Here is a 12,904-nt window from a genome sequence, read left to right as displayed (position 1 = left end):
AAATATAAGAAAAAACAGACAGATACTTACTTGAGTTATATCCTAAACATAATTTTGGGCTTTTCTACCTGTGATACAGAATGCACAGAAGTTCTAGGAAACAGCATACATTCCACCCCGCTTATTTATTCACTGAACTCAACATTTACTGAGTTAACATATGCGACTTGTTACTGTGTTAGTCCTACATTGCCGAGGTCGGTAAGCACAGTATATCAAGACACTTGTGCTCTGTGGGAGAATAAGACACAAACGTCATGGTGTAGCGCAATGAGACAGCGGTTAAGGTGATCCTACGTTGTTAGCGGTTTATAAAATGGGCCTCGCACAAATGTAGGTTGTGGAAAATATTCTGATGCTAATTTTCTGTGACACTTAAGATTTAACCAAATGCAAGGGAGTAAAGAGTATTTCAGGCAACACACAGCATGCTCAAAGGTAACACTGTTTTCTGTCTCAATGTTTTTCATATGCTCTACCAAGTAAAAACAACAAAAAAGATAAAATATGTGTTGACTCTCAGGTGATATGAGGAGTTGAAAAGAGGTGGTGGAGCTCCTCCACTCAGGAAGCACTTACAGTGTAATATAACCAATACAGTTGAATGTGTACAAAAACCGAATATATGGCTGACAGAAGAGTAGAACAATCACTATGAGCGTGAGTTGGTGTGTGCCGTGGCATCTCTGCTCCCACCTGTAGTACAGAGCAAGCACTAACACTGCCAAAGCTGTGGTGGGACCTCTGGGGCTTTCCGGGGATGCGTAGCTCAGCCTATGAGGTCGCCATTGTCGGAAGTACTGTTTACTGACTATGTGGATGAAATAATGACCAAAATTGTGTGTGAATTGCTTAATGGAAAGGTTTCAAATGACGCTATTTCTGTAAATATATTTCTTGACAACACAAATACTACAAAGAATAAAATGAGGAACTTTTCAGGGCAATAAAGTTAATAAAACACAAGCAAAGAAAATGAGATTGATCTAAAGATATTCACAAATATATTAGAAAGAGGAAGACTAATCCTCCATACTTAGGAGCATACAAAATTTGACCACACATACATATGTGGAGGGGATCTAGAAGTTTAGGATTGTGCTGCTATGGCTTGTGTCAAAATTCAATCACCTCTTAATAGAAATAATATTAACATCCATGAATTAATGAATCATCATTGATTGCATTTACAAGGACAATAAAACAAATATGAAATTGGAGTTATAAAATGGATTTGCCACAAGGAAATTTAAATATACTATGTCAGTCAGTGACTAAAAGTGACTTTACAAATCTATTGAAAACATTGTATATTTTATTCCTCCGAGGAATGGTGTTTTTTTTTAATATACCTAAGACATTAAATTTTTAAATTGCTTTAAAAAAACATTTAATTATACATATGAGGTCTATGTGTACATACCTTGTGGATTTTCCTGTATGTATAAAATTTTATGTTTTCATACTGGTTTTGGAAATATTAAAATATAAAAATAATATTAAAAAGACTGATATGCTTTTCCTTTTTTTTTTTTTTTTCTGGTTGAAATGAATGTGTTCTAAAAGCAATTTGTATTGCTAATTAGCTTTTGAATGGCAGAACCAGAGAAATATGCCTTAAAACTTGAAACTTTCTACATAAAGATAAGATTCATGGGGGATTAATATATAAAAGTGCTATTTACTACATTTTTGTATTTAATACCATATTTAATGTTGAGTTCTTTGTTTTTTACTTTTCATTTTTGGAAAATAGGTTTGTCAAAATCCTTTAGCCTAACAGAAGTTCAAGTTTGGCTTACCAGATACAAGATCAACTACAGATTCACCAAGAAAGGAAGGGGGAAACTTGTAAGACTATGATCTGAAAAGCTCTCACTGACAAGGTTTCTTGAATATGGAGTTTAAAATCTAGCTAAAGTTCATATTCCATACAATGGAATATTACTCATCCATCAGAAATGATGATTACCCAACACTTGCATCAACATGGATGGAACTGAAGATTATGCTAAGTGAAATAAGACAAACAGAGAAAGACAATTATCATATGGTTTCACTTATTGGTGGAACATAAGGAATAGCATGGAGGACATTAGGAGAAGGAAGGGAAAAATAAAGGGGGGGAAGGGGGAGACAAACAACAAGAGACTATTAATTCTGGGAAACAAACTGAGGGTTTTAGAGGGGAAGGGTGTGGGGGGGATGGGCTAGCCCAGCAATGGGTATAAAGGAGAACATGTATTGCATGGAACACTGGGTGTTATAGGCAAACAATGAATCTTGGAACACTACATCAAAAACTAATGATGTACTGTACGGTGACTAACATAACATAAAAATTTAGAAAATCAGAAAAAATAAAATCTAGCTAAGTTCTAGAAAATCCTGACTTGTGATTATAAAAATGGACATTTCAATTCTAAGGCGTGTGCAAACTTGGGAAGTTTGGGGAAAGTCTTTGCTATTTTAAAGGACTAATAAAAGATGAGACACATAAAGGAGTGGTATGTGCCATTATAAACTCAGGAAAAAAAAATGGCAAGGCACCCTATTCTCTTATAAAAAGGGTGAATTTTTGCTTATCTTTGAATGATTGTGTTAAGACCAGAAAAGGGGGAAATTTAATTAACAAAATACAATTCAATTTAAACTCTACTGATATTTCAATTGAATATAGTCTTATTATTGGGAAATTTATTTACTTGCTGATGCTTAATTGAAAAAGAAAATTGTAATTATTGAAATATATTTTCTTAGAGGACATAGAATTTGTAGACCTAAATGCATATTAATCTGAATGTTCAGATTTCAAAAAGCTTTTGTACAATTTTGTGTTGGCCATTTTCCTCATAAAATACTTCAGATCTTAGCAGGGTTTAAAATGGGATTTTGGGGGGAGGAGAAAAGATGGCACAGGAGTAGGGGACCCCTGTTTCAGCTGGTCCCCTGAGTCGAGCTGGATATCTACCAGACCATCCTGAACACCCACAAAATCAGCCTGAGACACAGGAAGATACATCTGGATCTCTACAAACGAACATCTCCAGCGCTGAGTATTGAGGTACGAAGCAGGGAGCCGTGAATCCGTACACAGATATTGGAAGATAAACGGAAGGGGGAGTGAGCCACCGTGCTTGGGCACCAGGAAGCAGTAGCCACCTGCATGGGGGAGTGGGCAGACTTGCGGACTGGCACCCGTGAGAAAGCAGACTGAGACCGTGAGCCTGGGAACGTGTGCGACCAGACTGAAAAACGGAGCTCCAGAGTGCTCAATGGAACCGGACTAAAACTGGGAGCTCGGGAGTGTGCACAGGAATCAAGGGTGGCTGATGGTGTTAGAAGCACAAATGACAGAGAAATGCCAGCCCTGGAAGCGAGGGCTGGGAAAGTGGCTGTGGGATACACAACCCAGGACACTACAGGGTTATTAGCAGTACTGACAGAAACAGAGTTAAAGTGGCCAGGAGAGCTCAGTGGAGAGCGGACTGTGATCTCTCTGTTCTGAGACAGAGGCTAGGATTCGGCCACTGCTGCTCTGACTCTCAGAAGAGGCACAGAAAACTGCCAGGGAAAGCCACCAGAACAAAAGCCCGGAAATACTACCTCACATTGTGTCCATCCCCATCCCCATCCCCCCTCACAGGGGACACAGAGACTCTACCCAAACAGGGTTGCCTGAATATCAGTGAGGCAGGCCTCTCCCCCAGAAGGCAGGCTGAAAAATCAGGAAGCCCACATCCCTAAGGTCCCTATAAAATAAGTGCACACTGCCTGGGTCCTGGTGAATAATTTGGGCTCTGGGCAACCCTGCAATCTCTCCTCATCAGAATGACGAGAAGGAGAAATCCCCTCCCTGCAAAGAAAAGATACTGAGTCTGTGGCCTCTGCCACAGAACTGATGGATATGGATATAACCAAATTGTCAGAAATGGAGTTCAGAGTAACAATGGTCAAGATGATGTGTAGACTTGAAAAAAATATTAACGAGAATATAGAATCTCTAAGGGTGGAAATGAGAGCGAATGTGGCAGAAATTAAAAATGCTATGAATCAACTGCAGTCTAAACTAGATGCTCTGATGGCCAGGGTAAATGAGGCAGAAGAACAAATTAGTGAATTGGAGGATGGGATGGTAGAAGAGAAAGCTAAAACAGAAACTTGCCTCAAAAAAATCCAATTTCAAGAATGTAGATTACGGGAGATTACTGACTCATTGAAATGTTCCAATGTCAGAATCATCAGCATCCAAGAGGGGGTGGAGAAAGACAGAGGTCTAGAAGAGATATTTGAACAAATTGTAGCTGAAAACATCCCTAATCTGGCAAAGGAAACAAGCATTCCTGTCCAAAAGGCAGAGAGGACCCTTCCCAAGGTCAATCACAACAGACCTACACCACGTCACATCTTAGTGCAATTTGCAAATATTAGATCCAAGGATACAGTATTGAAAGCAGCCAGGGTGAAGAAAACCCTTACATACAGAGGTAAAAATATCAGAATAACGTCAGACCTGTCTACAGAGACCTGGCAGGCTAGGAAGGGTTGGCAGCATATTTTCAAAGCTCTATCCGAGAAGAACATGCAGCCAAGGATCCTTTACCCAGCAAAGCTGTCATTCAGAATGGATGGAGAGATAAGGACTTTCCAGGATCGGCAGAAACTGACCAAAATAGTAACCACCAAACCAGCCCTACAGGAGATATTAAGGGCGGGTTCTACAAAAGTAAAAAGTCCCCAAGAGTGATCCAGAACAGAAATCTACAATCTATAGAAAAAAGACTTCACAGGCAACATGACATCATTAAAATCATATTTCTCAATAATCATTCTCAATGTGAATGGCCTAAATGCTCCCATAAAATGCCACAGGGTTGCAGATTGGATAAAAAGACATGACCCATTCATATGCTGTCTACAAGAGACTCATCTTGAACCTAAAGATACATCCAGACTGAAAGTGAAGGGATGGAAAACCATTTTTCATGCCAATGGACCTCAAAAGAAAGTGGGGTAGGAATTCTCATATCAGGCACATTTTTTTAAACTAAAGACTGTAGTTAGAGATACAGGACACTATATTATTCGTAAAGGATGTATCCAACAAGTGGATATGATAATTATAAATATCTATGCCCCCAACAGGGGAGCAGCTAGATACACAAGCCAACTCTTAACCAGAATAAAGAGACATATAGATAATAATCCATTAATAGTAGGGGACCTCAACACTCCACTCTCAGCAACAGACAGATCACCTAAGCAGAAAATCAACAAAGAAACAAGAGTTTTGAATGGCATACTGGACCAGATGGACCTCATAGATATATACAGAACACTATACCCCAGAACAACAAAATACTTTCTTTTCAAATGGACATGGAACTTTCTCCAGAATAGACCATATCTGGGTCGCAAAACTATATCAAAAGACTGAGATTATTCCCTGCATATTCTCAGACCACAATGCTTTGAAAATGGAGCTCAATCACAAGGAAAAATCCAGAAGAAACTCAAACACTTGGAAGTAAGAACCATCCTGCTCAAGAATGATTGGGTAAACCAGGTAATTAAGAAGGAGATTAAACAGTTTTTGGAGACCAACAAAAATGAAAACACATTGGTCCAAAACCTATGGGACACTGCAAAGGTAGCCCTAAGGGGAAAATAGATAGTGATCCAAGCCTCACTCAAAAGAATAGAAAAATCTAAAATGCAGTTTTTATATTCTCACCTCAAGGAGCGGGAGCTGGAACAGAAGAACAGGCCTAATCCATGCATGAGAAGGCAGGTGATCAAGATTAGAGCAGAGATCAATGAATTAGAAACCAGGAGCACAGTAGAGCAGATCAACAGAACTAGAAGCTGGTTCTTTGAAAGAATAAATAAGATCAATAAGCCACTGTCCAATCTTATTCAAAAGAATAGAGAAAGGACCTAAATTAATAAAATTATGAATGAAAGGGAGAGTTCACAACCAACACCAATGAAATAGGAAGGATCATTAGAAACTTTTATCAACAGCTTTATGCCAATAAATTAAACAACCTGGAAGAAATGGATGCCTTCCTGGAAACCTATAAACTACCCAGACTGAAACAGGAAGAAATTGATTATTTGAACAGACTGATTAATTATGAAGAGATTGAAGCAGTGATCAAAAACCTCCCCAAAAACAAGAGTCCAGGGCCTGACGGATTCCCTGGGGAATTCTACCAAACACTTAAAGAAGAAATAATACCTATTCTCCTGAAGCTGTTTCAAAAAATAGAAACAGAAGGAAAACTACCAAACTCGTTCTATGAGGCCAGTATTACCTTGATCCTCAAACCAGGCAAAGACCCCATCAAAAAGGAGAATTAAGACCAATATCCCTGATGTTATGGATGCCAAAATTCTCAACAAGACCATAGCTAATAGGACCCAACAGTACATTAAAAGGATTATCCATCAAGACCAAGTGGGATTCATCCCTGGGGTGCAAGGGTGTTTCAGCATTTGCAAATCAATCAGTGTGATAGATCATATCAACAAGAAAAGAGTCAAGAACCATATGATCCTCTCAATTAATGCAGAAAAAGCATTTGACAAAATACAGCATCCTTTCCTGATTAAAACCCTTCAGAGTGTAGGGATGGAGAGTACATTCCTCAATTTCATAAAAACCATCTATGAAAAGCCTACAGCGAATATCATTCTCAATGGGGAAAAGCTGAAAGCCTTTCCCTTAAGATCAGGGACACGACAAGGATGCCCACTCTCGCTATTATTATTCAACATAGTACTAGAAGTCCTTGCAACAGCAATCAGACAACAAAAAAGGATAAAAGGTAATCAAATTGGCAAAGAAGAAGTCAAACTGTCTCTCTTCACAGATGACATGATACTCTAAATAGAAAACCCAAAAGACTCCACCCCCAAACTACTAGAAGTTATAGAGCAATTCAGTAATGTGGCAGGATACAAAATCAATGCTCAGAAATCAGTTGCATTTCTATACACGAATAACGAGACTGAAGAAAGAGAAATTAGGGAATCCATTCCATTACAATAGCACCAAAAATCATACGTTATCTCGGAATTAACTTAACCAGAGCATTAAGGATCTATATTCTAGAAAGTTCAAATCACTCGTGAAAGACATTGACGAAGACACAAAAAGATGGAAAAATATTCCATGCTCATGGATCGGAAGAATAAACATAGTTAAAATGTCTATGCTACCCAGAGCAATCTACACTTTCAATGCCATCCCAATCAAAATACCAATGACGTTTTTCAAAGAACTGGAACAAACAGCCCTTAAATTTGTGTGGAACCAGAAAAGGCCCTGAATCGCCAAAGAATTGTTGAAAAGGAAAAACAAAGCTAGGGGCATCACGTTGCTGGATTTCAAGCTATACTACAAAGCTGTGATCACCAAGACAGCATGGTACTGGCACAAAAACAGACACATAGACCAATGGAACAGAATAGAGACTCCAGAAAAAGACCCTCGGCTTTTTGGGCAACGAATCTTTGACAAAGCAGGAAAAAACATCCAGTGGAAAAAAGACAGTCTCTTCAATAAATGGTGCTGGGAAAATTGGACAGCTACATGAAAAGAATTGACCACTCTCTCACACCATACACAAAGATAAACTCCAAATGGTTGAAAGACCTGGATGTGAGACAGGAATCCATCAAAATCCTAGAGGAGAACATAAGCAGCAACCTCTTTTACATCAGCCACAGCAACTTTTTTCATGACACATCTCCAAAGGCAGGAGAAACAGAAGAAAAAATGAACTTGTGGGACTTCATCAAGATAAAGTTTCTGCACAGTCAAGGAAACAGTCATCAAAACAAAGAGGCAGCCCACAGAATGGGAGAAGATATTTGCAAATGACACTACAGATAAAAGCCTGATATCCAAGATCTATAAAGAACTTTTCAAACTCAATACATGAGAAACAAATAATCAAATCCAAAATGGGCAGAAGATATGAACAGACACTTTTCCAATGAAGACATACAAATGGCTAACAGACACATGAAAAAATGTTCAAAATCATTAGCCATCAGGGAAATTCAAATCAAAACCACATTGAGATACCACCTTACGCCAGTTAGAATGGCAAAAATGGACAAGGCAGGAAACAACAAATACTGGAGAGGATGTGGAGAAAGGGGATCCCTCTTACATTGTTGGTGGGAATGGAAGTTGGTAGCCACTTTGGAAAACAGTGTGGAGGTCCCTTAAAAAGTTAAAAATTGAACTACCCTATGACCCAGCCATTGCACTCCTGGGTATTTACCCCAAAGATACAGACGTAGTGAAGAGAAGGGCCGTATGCACCCCAATGTTCATAGCAGCATTGTCCACAATACCTGAATCGTGGAAGGAGCCGAGATGCCCTTCAACAGATGACTGGATTAAGAAGATGTGGTCCATATATACAATGGAATATTACTCAGCCATCAGAAAGAACAGTTTCACAACATTTGCAGCATGGACGGGACTGGAGGAGATTATGCTAAGCAAAATAAGTCAAGCAGAGAAAGACAATTATCATATGGTTTCACTCATTTATGGGACATAAGAAATAGGAAGATTGGTAGAAGAAGGAAGGGAAGAATGAAGGGGGGTTGTAAACAGAAGGGGGAATGAACCATGAAAGACTATGGACTCTGGGAAACAAACTGAGGGTTTCAGAGGGGAGGGGGGTGGGGGATTGGGATAGGCCCGTGATGGATATTAAGGAGGGCACGTATTTCATGGTGCACTGGGTGTTATACACAAGTAATGATTCAGGGAACATTACATCAAAAACTAGTGATGTACTGTATGGTGACTAACATAATATAATAAAAATTAGTATTAAAAAAATAAACATGGTTCCTTGAAAAAAAATAAAGTGGGATTTTTATGAAAATCATGTGAAAATTGATGTATTTAATTAATTTAACTTATACTGATGTATTTAAGAGAGATTGCTAACTTAGAACCTTTATTTCTGTTTTAAGACTTAGGAAGAAGCGATACAGGTGTGTCTTTGTTTGTTTGTTTGTTTTTTAAGCAGACCTGAACAGATAGATTCCATCTGGAGTCAAGGTTTTGAAATCTTTATCTACAGATTTCAAGAAGGTTTAATTCAACATCGTTGTCAGAGGCTCAGACAACTTGTTTTCTATACAACAGAATGGGTCCACTCTATTCATTTGAAAGCTGTCTTTTAATGTGTAACCTGTTAACTTCAGGTTTGTGTAGGATGAATTCCCAAACTCTGAGGATGGGCACCTCATGTTAAACATATGCAAATGTTAAGTAATCTCTACCTCCAGTACCAATCAGCTCCCAAGAAATGTCTTTTTTTTTTTTTTTTAAGATTTTACTTCTTTGACACAGAGAGAGAGAGAGAGCACAAGCAGGGAGAGCAGCAGGCAGATGGAGAAGCAGGCTCCCCACTGAGCAAGCAGCCCGATGTGGGGCTCGATCCCAGGACCCCGGGATCATGACCTGAGCCAAAGTCAGTGACTTAACCAACAGTGCCATCCAGGCACTCTGCCAATATTTTTCTTGATTTTTTTGTGTCCTTTTCACCTCCTAAAGTTCAGTCACTTATTAAGCCTTGGTAGCATCACTCCTAAATCTATTGTTTATTATTATTAATTATAATTATTGAATATGTTTATATTTCCACATGATATCCCTCATTAACACTCTTATCATACATCTCTTGAATTTCCTCTGGTGCCTTGTAACTCATACCTTCCTAGCTTTTCTTAGAGGTCAATTTCATTTCTCTACAACAACCAGTGGTATATTTAAAACTCAAATCAGTCAATATCAGATGATTTATGCAAACATTGCATAACCATTGCCTATGGATAATAATAAAGCTGCTTAAAGAGATACAGGATTGGGGGTGCGTGCCTAGGTGGCTTAGTCAGTTGAGTATCTGACTTGATTTCAGCTTAGGTCATGTCTCAGGGTCTTGAGTTCAAGCCCTGCATCCAGGGGCTCTGCACTCAGCAGGGAGTCTACTTGAGGATTCTTTCTCCCTTTCCATCTCCCCCTCCCCCTGCTTACATGTTCTCTCTCTAAAATAAAGAATTAGGGGCGCCTGAGTGGCTCCATCGTTAAGCGTCTGCCTTTGGCTCAGGGCATGATCCTGGCATTCTGAGATCAAGCCCTGCATCAGGCTCCTCCACTGGGAGCCTGCTTCTTCTCCCACTCCCCCTGCTTGTGTTCCCTCTCTCACTGCCTGTCTCTCACTCTGTCAAATAAATAAATAAAACCTTTAAACAAAAATTAAAAAAAAAGAATTTAATCTTAAAAAAAAAAAGATCCAGGATTGTTCTTTACCCCCTCCATGTTTCTGTCTTCATTTCCTCTCACTGCTCTCCTAATGGTGAATGCTTCCATGAGGACCACTTGTTTTGTCCATGATTTCATGTGGTTTTCTTTGTTTTGTTTGCTCTTCCCCTAAATTATGCCATTAATGCTTAATAATTTTTTAGGACTCAAATCAGATACTATCTCTTAAAACAAAACTGTTCTTAACCTCTACCCTAAGCCAACCCATGCCAGAATTTGATTTTGTGGCTCTCTTTCAAGGTGCACATCCCTATCTCTGCCCTTACACAATTACTTGTAATTATTTCTATATTTTCCTCAAGTAGACTAAACCACCGTATTCCAGTGACTGTCTCTCTTCAGTGAATAACAGAGACCTGGCTACCTTATAAAATCTTAATAATTATTAGGAATTAATTAATGTATATCAAACATACATTTAATTAAGTCTGAGTATTTTTACCTCTCATACCTCTCATAGGTCTGGAGAAAAAGTTTGGTATAAATTGTAAGTTGTTAATCATAATTGGGAGATGAATTAATGAATGATATAATGAGCAGTTATTAAATATTTCAACCTCTGATTGATATAGTTCAATATCATTTATATTATATCCTTCTATGGGACATTTATTTTTATCAGAGGAAATCTGTAGATTAAATTATAAATTAATATTTATATATATAAATATAAATTATATTATATAGTTATATTATATATTATATTATATAGTTTTATATATATATAAATATAAATTATATTATATAGTTCAATATTATTTATATTATATCCTTCTATGGGACATTTATTTTTGTCAGAGGAAATCTGTAGAGTAAATTATATTTAAAAAAATAAAATTGAATGTAAGAACCGGGGCAGAAGAATAGAGATGTTATTTTGGAAATGCTAGATTTTGTGCCAAGTGTACTATGGATGAGAATGTAGTAATTCCACAGAATAATTAGTAGCAAATATCATTAAATACCTGTTGATAACGGGATTATGATTTTTAGAACTTTTCCCGTGATGGTAGAAACGCAACGATGAGGCAATGAGGAAAAGATATGTAATGTCAAGATTCAGCAATAGTTTTAAAAGCAAAACTTAAGATGCTCTAAGTTTGCAGTGTTTGTGATTGAGACAGAAACAGGTTAACCACATGGGTGATCAAGCCTCCATCCCCCCAAATCTTGTACAATATGAAAAGAGTTTTTCAGAGGCATTTGAAATGGAGAATCTGAACGACATACTTAAAGGTCCATTTGCCCTTTCAATAGAGCCCAAAGCGTCCTACGTCCTGAAAGTGTGTGATAAAATAACTGACTTCAAATAGACAGGTGTGAGAATTTCCTGCTCAAACCTCAATGGATCCACTGATGCTACTTTTTCCATGCTTGCTTCACTCTGGGCTTTCATATGGCAATCTGTGAAGGTCACAGGTAATGTGTATTCTTGTCCTGGATTTATGTTGTCAAGTTTTTCCTTTCATACCCCAGCTGTAGCAGACCTGTGTGAGAGTAACCTGGCCTCCCTCAAAAAACATGACTTTCCGGCTGACGAAAGGTAGGTGTCACTACTCTCCTTTCTTTCTACTAGGCACCCTATTTAGTGGGAGTTTCAAATGCTGGATGGGATACACCCGAGGTACAACTATATGTAATCAAATCACAGAGCACATTGGTGTTTTTATTTGAATAATTCAGGATAAAGTATATCCATAAAATATAAAATACGTTGGAAGATTTCAGGGCAAAATATATCCATAAAATATAAAATACAGTGGAAGATTTCTTAAAGTATTCAAATTATTGTCTGTCAGAAATTAGTCCAGTGCATACACACATTAGTAATTGGGTTTGTAAATCAAAATAATTTAAAGTGAAACCCACAAAACATCATGGCAAGGAATATTTAACTTTGGATTTTATAATCAGTACAAGGAGGTATATATATATATATAAATACTAATATGTTGTTATATTTTGCTCAACCTTTATAAATTCTTTAAAAGAAATTTATTGCATGATAAAGGCCAAACATAATTCCTTATATATTTACCTGGATTGAATAAAAGCAGCTTGATTTTCAATAAAAGGATGTAGTAGTTTTTGTAAAATGCTCATTTAAACTTAATTATAGACGAAGGACTTTTATTTTTTTAAAAATTTATTTGAGAGACAGAGAGAGAAACCCAGGGAGGGTCAGAGGGAAAGGGTGAGAGAGAATCTCAAGCAGACCCCACACTTAGCACAGAGCCTGATGTAGGGGCTCTGTCCCAGGACCCAGAGATCATGAACTAAGTCAAAGGCAGACGCTTAACTGACTGAGCCACCCAGGTGCCCCCTTATGATTTTCTTAATAATAGTTTTTTCTCTAGTTACTTAATTGTAAGAATATTAATATATAATACGTATAACATACACAATATGTGTTAATCAACTCTTCATGTTATCAATAAGGCTTTTGGTCAACAGTGGGCTATTAGCATTTGGTAACCCCTTTAATAAATAAATGTAAGCCACTAAATAAATGTAATTTAGTTAGTCACTCCTGAGGACTAACTT

This window comes from Ursus arctos, unplaced genomic scaffold (assembly GCF_023065955.2).
Source record: "Ursus arctos isolate Adak ecotype North America unplaced genomic scaffold, UrsArc2.0 scaffold_26, whole genome shotgun sequence".
Taxonomy (NCBI): Eukaryota; Metazoa; Chordata; class Mammalia; order Carnivora; family Ursidae; genus Ursus; species Ursus arctos.
The sequence above is the reverse complement of the archived record's forward strand: the minus strand, read 5'-3'. Positions refer to the sequence as shown.